Source organism: Zerene cesonia, chromosome 15, assembly GCF_012273895.1.
Source record: "Zerene cesonia ecotype Mississippi chromosome 15, Zerene_cesonia_1.1, whole genome shotgun sequence".
In the NCBI taxonomy this organism is placed as follows: Eukaryota; Metazoa; Arthropoda; class Insecta; order Lepidoptera; family Pieridae; genus Zerene; species Zerene cesonia.
This window is the reverse complement of record NC_052116.1, coordinates 8,994,809-9,002,980: the sequence shown is the minus strand read 5'-3', so window position 1 is coordinate 9,002,980 and position 8,172 is coordinate 8,994,809. Positions and strand designations below refer to the sequence as shown.

The 8,172-nt window shown below is 37.0% G+C and overlaps 1 protein-coding gene across 1 annotated transcript in view; it reads left to right on the top strand.

Annotated features, from left to right (window-relative positions):
- LOC119832268 (protein tweety-like) overlaps nt 1–8,172 on the top strand; it is a 52,524-nt gene that overhangs the window by 33,062 nt on the left and 11,290 nt on the right. Inside the window, exon 3 of the mRNA XM_038355928.1 lies at nt 7,746–7,827. The gene's annotated coding sequence lies outside the window, so the exon portion shown is untranslated. The remainder of the gene's footprint in view (nt 1–7,745; nt 7,828–8,172) is intronic.

Genomic DNA, 8,172 nt, shown 5'->3' with positions numbered 1-8,172 from the left:
CTTTTTGAAGAACAGAACAACCACACTCCTGCTCCATGCTTCAGGCGTAGTGCCCTCGAGCAAGGCGGAATTAAATAGATAAAAATTAAATTAAATTATGATAACTCGACAAATATCAATTCTTTTGATTATATTCAACCTGGCTATATTCCCACTAAATACTTTTAAAATGTTCCAAAATCAAAAAGTCAACTTTAAAAATCCGTCGGTGGCAGCCCTAATAAACGAGATGCCGGGCGCGAGCCCACCGCGCAGCCTCCGCTGTATCGAGCGGCCGCACCCCACGTGCTCCATTCAGCAGCACGTGGGAACAGTAGTGGGTATCGTCAGGAATAGTACGATGCACTATCGATTGATTTTCAGCTGAGTGGTGGGCGGCTCTTTGAAGCTCTACGCGATTTGTCACTGTGAAAGTCAATCGATGCTTTGTGGTGCATGGAAATATATTTACGATGTAGGTAAAGTGCTCAAATAATGTAATATGTAAATTTATAGGTTTCTTGTATGAAACGAGAAATTAGCGCATACTAGGTATTCAATGCGACGCTCGGCCCAACGTCGTTCCACTTTAGGGATTAAGAAGCCGTGGAGATTTCCAGGATAGCGAGAACATTATAAAAACTCGCTCTTGTTGGTTTAAGTGCTGTAATTCTGCTCTAACAAGATGAAGAATTCTGATTAAAGACTCTCGCATTCGCTACCACAATTTCGTTTTCAGAATAATTATTTAGATCACTTAATTCCCTTTTGACTTGATATTTATCTCTGTATTGGAATTACTGTAACGTGATTTGGAGTTATACAGGGAAATTATGAAATATGCTCTACGTTCGCTTTTTAATTGCGTACCGTTGTTGCAATTAGGTCATGCAAAACAGTCTGAATTCATTTCTATCGATCATATTTCCACTGCGAATAATTAGAATGGTATTGTAGGAACTCTTTGTTTGTAATTATTCCCGTATATTTGCTTTGCATTCCGTATATTGGCTAGTATATATAGCGCTTTATATATTGCGCATATCTCGAAACATAGAGATACAACTTACAGTGAAACTTGGTTAAGTGGGACCTGGATAAGTGAGAAACCTCCATAACTGGAACTCATGCTGAGGTCCCAACACTTTGGCACTGAATTACCTCTGTTAGTGGGACGAGGTAAACCTCTATATCTGGGATTTGTTCTTTCGATTTATCATCATAGTTACCTCTATAACTGAGACAGCGAGTAAATTTTATATGCATAAACCTCTGTAACTGAGATAATATTGTTTGTTTACTCATTCTTATTCTACCCACAAATTCCACACGTAATTTCAAGTACGTAAGTACAAATTTTGAGCTTCAATTACCTCTGTAAATGAGACAGATATTGATTTATACCTGTATATCTGAGACACTGGGTAAGTGGAATACCTCTATAAGTGAAACGACATTGCAGGTCCCTTGGATGTCTCACTTAACCAGGTTTCACTGTATATACTTTTTCATACAATCCACAAAGAGCCAGTGCGGGTGGAATCAGTGACGTCACAACATTTGCATTTCAAATTATGCTTTAGTATGGCGGAAAAGGATACAATTTTATAATCCACATTTTGACTGTCACGAACCCGGGTTAAACTATTTAATTCAACCTTTTTTGTGGTGAACCTCGACGGTAGCCTGTAGGGCTACTACATCTTAGCACGGGCGTGTGGATCACCTGATGGTTCATCCTGGTAGCGGCACATGCTGCTACTCTTTGTCGATTGGCGTCCAAACTGTAGAACGTCTTAATCCTTTAATTCTATTCAGCATTCAACGCTTACGGTTTCCGTGTAGCTGCACATTTTAACGTTCTCATAAATTTAAGCCCTGTTTGACATAGTTCCTTCGCCGCCGTGCACGCATGCGTCAGACGGGGAAACCCGTGGGCTATTAATGCTGAAATATAGTACTGTTTTAATTAAAGACGGGCTTGGTTTTAAAGTCATTTGTAGGTAGGTATGTTTCGTTTTGTTTGCTGTTGGCATTGGTTTGAATGTGTAGTTTAGGATGGTGTGTTAGATGTTTAGTTTTATTTGTTAACTAATTAAGAAGATTTTGAATTAAGCTATAAATTGTTCTTAGATCAGTGTTGAAGTCATTTAATGTGTCAAATTATTATATAGGTACCCACTATTTGAGTGAGGAACAGATAATTGCCTCATTCAAATACTATATATATATACAAATTATATTATTACCGAATTGAGAACCTTCTTCGTTTTTGGAAACATCGGTTAAAAAGGTAGTTACAGGCGATATGGTATGGTATTGTAGGGAAAACGTCTGTGTGCGCGATAACGTTAAGTACGTGAGCTAAGCCGGGGGCGGAAGGCTAGTTCCTTCCATAAAAGATTATGGCGGTCTCTACGCAATGGCTAAACTTCGAGAAGGTGAAACGAGTTGAAGATTTATTTTCCTCTCAAAGTAAAAATGGCATTTAAGATCAAATATTTTAATAGTTTCATTAAAATATTCCGCACAGTAGCTTTAACGTCTTCATCCAGCCGAAATCGTTTCAAGGCCAGGTTATCCGATAGGGGAGATATTCTAGAATAATTGGACGTCTAGTATGCAGATTATTCAATTAGGCAAGTGTGCCGGCCGGTTTGATTGGTCGCATCCTCACTGAGACCAAGCCATGGATTTGTTTCTGACGCATTGTTCCCTCGTGAACTGGGAGCGCTGGAGAATCTGATCTTTCATATCCGTCAGTTTCAGTCCTATTCCGGTTTCGTTTGACCCAACTTTAATGATTGGACTGCTATGCTGCATGCGCTTTTTGGTGTCGGAACTGTGGGAAACATAATGAATCAATCTATTTTTATGATTTTTTTCTAGCTTGCATTTACGTCAGTTTAGTTGATCGATCTATGTTTTTCTCTTACTTATGAAGAGAGAAAGGGAACAGTATGAGGTCCTGATGTATTTTTGTATTAGATTCGAAGCTAGATCAAGCTCAGTTACTCCCGGCATCAACACACGCGCTAACCACTGTCCAAGCCGACATGATATAATTTAAAGACTTCTATATAATAGAAACGAACACGCCTCAAAGAACGGTTAATATTTTTAGTTGGATAAATTCAAAAGGCGTTCCATTTCGCATGTGTACGTTGAAATGTACAGTCGAGTAATTAAATATGAAAATATGAATACAAGCGGGCGTGCCTGACGACGCGTCGTGCTGGAAAAATTGATATCGAAAATAAATGGAGGTGTATTAAAATGGCGCGGCTCTCGCGGGATTCTTCATTACGTACGTTTGAGTGAATGGAAAGTTACGTAATGTACGTATTTTTAAATATTAGGTTATCAGCGTGTGTTTTGTTTGTGGCGAATGTGGTTACAGGGCGCTGATAGCTCCGTTTGGTAGGAATACCGATTCCCTTCGGTTGTCTCCGTCGACTGTATACATACCATTGTAAAAAGTCATTGATAATATAATATGAAAATAAGATATGAATCAATAATCTGCATTACATCTACCCTCATCAATCTCATTAAAATTTTATTAGGGACCTCGACAATCTTCTTCTTTTTGGTACATGTAGTGAGGTCCTCTCTAAAATGATTCTCATTAACCTATATTCCTTGATATCTGTTATTATAAACAGAACCGATATACATAACAGTCAATTGCAGAATAACAGAGTTAACCTGTAGCATAAAACTGTCAAAAGAATATAGAAGTATTGAATTGTTGATGATGAAGACAGAAAACCACTCATCATCATCAGCCCATATATGTTGCCACTGCAGGGACGCGGGCTTTCTATGAGGGTTCCGGTAAGCCAAGCAACCATGTCCGGGTTAACAGATGTCATTTGTCGTCGAACTATTGACTCGTCGACATACCGGTTTCTTTACGATGTTTCCCTTCACGGTTTCGAGTATAGATGATATGAATAATTTGAGGATAATAAAATATTTTCCAATGATTTCTTACACGCTCTGTCGATGAACCACCAATGAACCACCCCTGCACTGTATAAAAACAATACACGATACTAATAAAAGCAATAGAATAAAAAAAATTATAAGCGTCACAGTCGAATTATTGCGGCCACAAATGAATGATTATCAACAGTAGGTATACAGTAACATATCCATTGTCGCCTCAATAGAATCGTGTCAGTCGCAACACCAAATGGGTAACAATGGTGGCAGGACGTGTAACAAAACAGTTGACAAGCTATTGTGGTATCGGCGCGAATTCTGTATAGCTCATATCTGAGTTTGATTGTGTCCAACTTGTTGGTTTGGATCTAGATGGACCCAGCATGCAGATGTGTGTCTAATTGGTTGGTTTTGAGAACATGTAAGAGTGTTTTCATGAAGAGTTATGGAGTAAGTCTAGAGTTATCGCTTTGTTGCACTGGAATTAGTACTGCTTTAAAAAGTGAAGTCCCGTGTCCCCTAGGGGTATGGGGCAGATGATGTACATCTGTTGCACTGATCGATTTTCTTTACGGACAAGTAGGTGATCAGCATTCTGTGTCCTGCCAGACCGAGACATTTTTTTTTGCGTCCCCACCGGGAATTGAGCCCAGGACCCCTCGGTTCTACACTCACGCGTTAACCACTGTACCAAGGAGGTGGTCAACTGCTTTAAGACGTTTTTAAAAATGTATACAAACTACAAATGTACGTAAGAGGTTACAGTAAAGCTTATTTGTCCAACACGGTTTTAAGTTCTTATAAAGTCGTCCTAATTCGGGTAAAGATTACAAATAAACATATCGATTATTAAAAACACTGCACATTCCATCGCAGGCTCCTTCTAAATCATACAATCCTTTTAATTTACAGCATAAACATGTTTTGTTTATATTTTAATGCTCTAGGCTACCCGCATAACATCGCCCCAATAATAAGATATACCTAAGGTTGTTTGTATGAAGTTTCGCTGTCGTTATTTTACGAAATTCGAAGGACCACCCGCAGATGAATAAAAGTTCAACTTACATACAAGTTGTATGAGAAACAGGCGAAAATAATTGATAGTGATTATAGAACACTATTGACTGGCTTTGGGAATCCGGAAGACTTCTCTGCTGAGTGCACATTATCTACCAGACTTGATGCGTGCATGTTTATTTTATAACTAATCAAAATATGATGTATGCTTAGCTGAAGAGTTTGTTTGTTTGAACGAGCTAATCTCAGGAACCACTGGATCGATTGAGAAAATTCTTTCACCGTTGGATATGTATGTGATGCCAGAGAGTTATAGGATATTTTTATACACAAGCGAAGCTAGGCGGATCTGTAGTTAAAAAATACATAATATGTTTTTTGTTTTTTGTTTGGTGTCTAATCAGCTTTTAGAAATTAGCTAAACAAATATGTAAACTACACTTCTACACTGACATTATGAAAGGAAGAATTTGCATTGTTGTTTGTTTGTTTGTTTGTTTGTAATGGATAAACTCGGAAACTATTGGACCGATTTAAAAAATTCTTTCACCATTAGAAAGTTGCAACTTCACTGATTGAGGCTATATATGTTCCAAGGGCGAAGCCGGGGCGAACTGCTAGTGTATTATTAAGTGCATAGTGTTTTGGAACTACATTTTACAACAGCTGGTGTCTTAGAGCATAGTGTTTTGGAACTACATTTCACATTCACTTCAATCGTACAGAATTCCCAATAATATATTTTTACGATTACTCCTATAACGTTCGTCTAGCCAATATCGTGTGCTTAGCGTTAGATGAATCATAAATAACGATTCATCTGCACCAGATCAAAGAGTCGAGAACAGATGATCGTTTGTTTTTATAACCTCTCGATTTTATATTCGAACGGGTTATTATCGTTGCTATATCTATACTAATATTATAAAGCTGAAAAGTTTGTTTGTTTGTTTGAACACACTAATCTCGGGGACTACTGGTCCGATTTGAAAAATTCTTTCAGTGTTAGATAGCCCATTTATTAAGGAAGGCTATAGGCTACATATGTACCACGGGCGAAGCCCGAACAATATTCAGACATCATCGATTTGGCTATAATACGAATGAATTGTGGAGTTGGGTCGAAATTACTGGATAGAGATGTATACTCTTAGTGTTCGTGTACCGTTATTTTGTATTACTAATGTTATCTCATTATTTATGTCTGTTTACGGATAGTTAATGTCTACAATAGGCTTTATATTTGCTATCCCACTGCGTATACGTATTGCGGGAGTAGATAATATTAATTTTTCCGTGTCCCGTAGGAATATCGGGATAAAAAGTTGCCTTTATGTTTTTCCAGTTGTCCAGCTGTCTACGTACCGAATTTCATTGCAATCAGTTCAATCGTTTTTGCGTGAAAGAGCAACAAACACACACACACATCCTTGGTTTATTGTATTTCGTTATTCATGTTAAATACAGAAATTACTCAATGTAAAAATAAATGCAATAAAAAATACACACCTGGTGTACATAGTGCAATGACCCTAGAGCTTGTTTCCAACAAGAAAACCTCTTTTTATCTACATTCGGTAAAAGTAACTTAAATAAAAACAAACATCATTACCGAGTATTCGCACGTGCGTATTACATAAATGGAAACGTGGTATACAATTCAATATGGCGCACGCTGTCCATTGAATAATGGCAACTAGCGCGCGGGTTTAACGATGCAAAAAACACGTTCAAAAAGGGTAATGTATGTTACAGCGTGAAGGGTATACGGGCGAAATGAGGATCGGTGTTTTTGTTAATGTTGTCAGTAATTGATGTCGCGTACAGGGTGTTTTGTATGCGAAAAAAGCGGAATATTCGCTATTTTTTTTAGATTTTCAGTGTCAATGAAAATACAATAGATTTTTAATCTGTTATAAATATTTAAAGCAATAAATGCGATTTGAACAAGAAGGCCGGGATCTGTCACAAGATGAGAATTTTTAATAATAAACATGGTTTTGAAAAGTCGCTTTAACGATAAAGCGATTAAGTTGCCTCACTGGCTGTTATGCAGAGTATATGTGAGGATATTATATAATTCTGACGATCCTAATCATACATTGATTAGGAATAGATGACTCGTGAAGTTATTGTATTGTCAGCGATACTTGATGAGTGTACAAGGTTTGAATTTTATCTGTCTGTATAAAGAGGCCAATATCGGGTATAAAGAAGTCGGTTACATACAGACATACAAGCGTATAAAATATGTAGGTGAAGTAAATCAGTTAAGAAAACATTGCAATGATAAACATGTCCAAGTATTTGATCATAGAAATTAATTAAACGTGTTTAGGAATCACCTATCAACATTGAAAAGTTATTGCCCGGTTGCTTTCTACGTCTAGGAATAGAGAACGGGTTGCACCGGTCGGTGAGTCAGTGATAGCGATGATGACTTACCTACATTCGAGATTCTAGATTCTAGGGATTCTGGGCTAATAGTTATACAATTATACGCTTGTTCTGCGTACGTGTTTTATTGAATTAGTTATCAATTAACGTTTACAATAATGAAGGAGGACTGCCATTTTTTTATAAATTTTTGAGTATAATCCAAGATCCAAATAGTGACGCTATGCTAACATCTAAGATTCACTGGCTACGATAGTAAAAATTCCAATTAAATACAAATTTAGTCCAATTAATTATTTCTTTTTAATGGTCCATGGTGACGTAAAACAAAATACATAATAAATATTCGTACAGATGTTTTTTTAACAACAGTTCACTTAACGACCGTTTAATTGTTACAGATGCATTCCCGATAGAGATAATATGCTTCCAGCTGCGAAACGGGCTATGGCCTCGTAAAAGGCGGGAAGAGACTTTTTTCCGGTGAGTTTGACGTTTGGTCGACAGATTGTATAGAAAATCTGTATGTGGATTAAAAATACATATGCATTTTTTTATTCAAGATAAACTAGCTTTTTTAATATCGTATTTGGAATAAGTAATCTTATATATATAAGTTATCTTGGTTGATAATAACCACACATGTGTAAATTGTTTACCACATCTGGGCAAATGGCCAAGTTGGACTAGTACAACGTTCGTAATAACAATAGTTTTAATTATATTTATTTATAAATTTATAATTAATTGTATACAGAGTTGAGCAAAAAAGGTAAAAAAGTTGGTGTATAAGAACTTCGTATTGAATTGTTGTAAGCTATTTCTTCC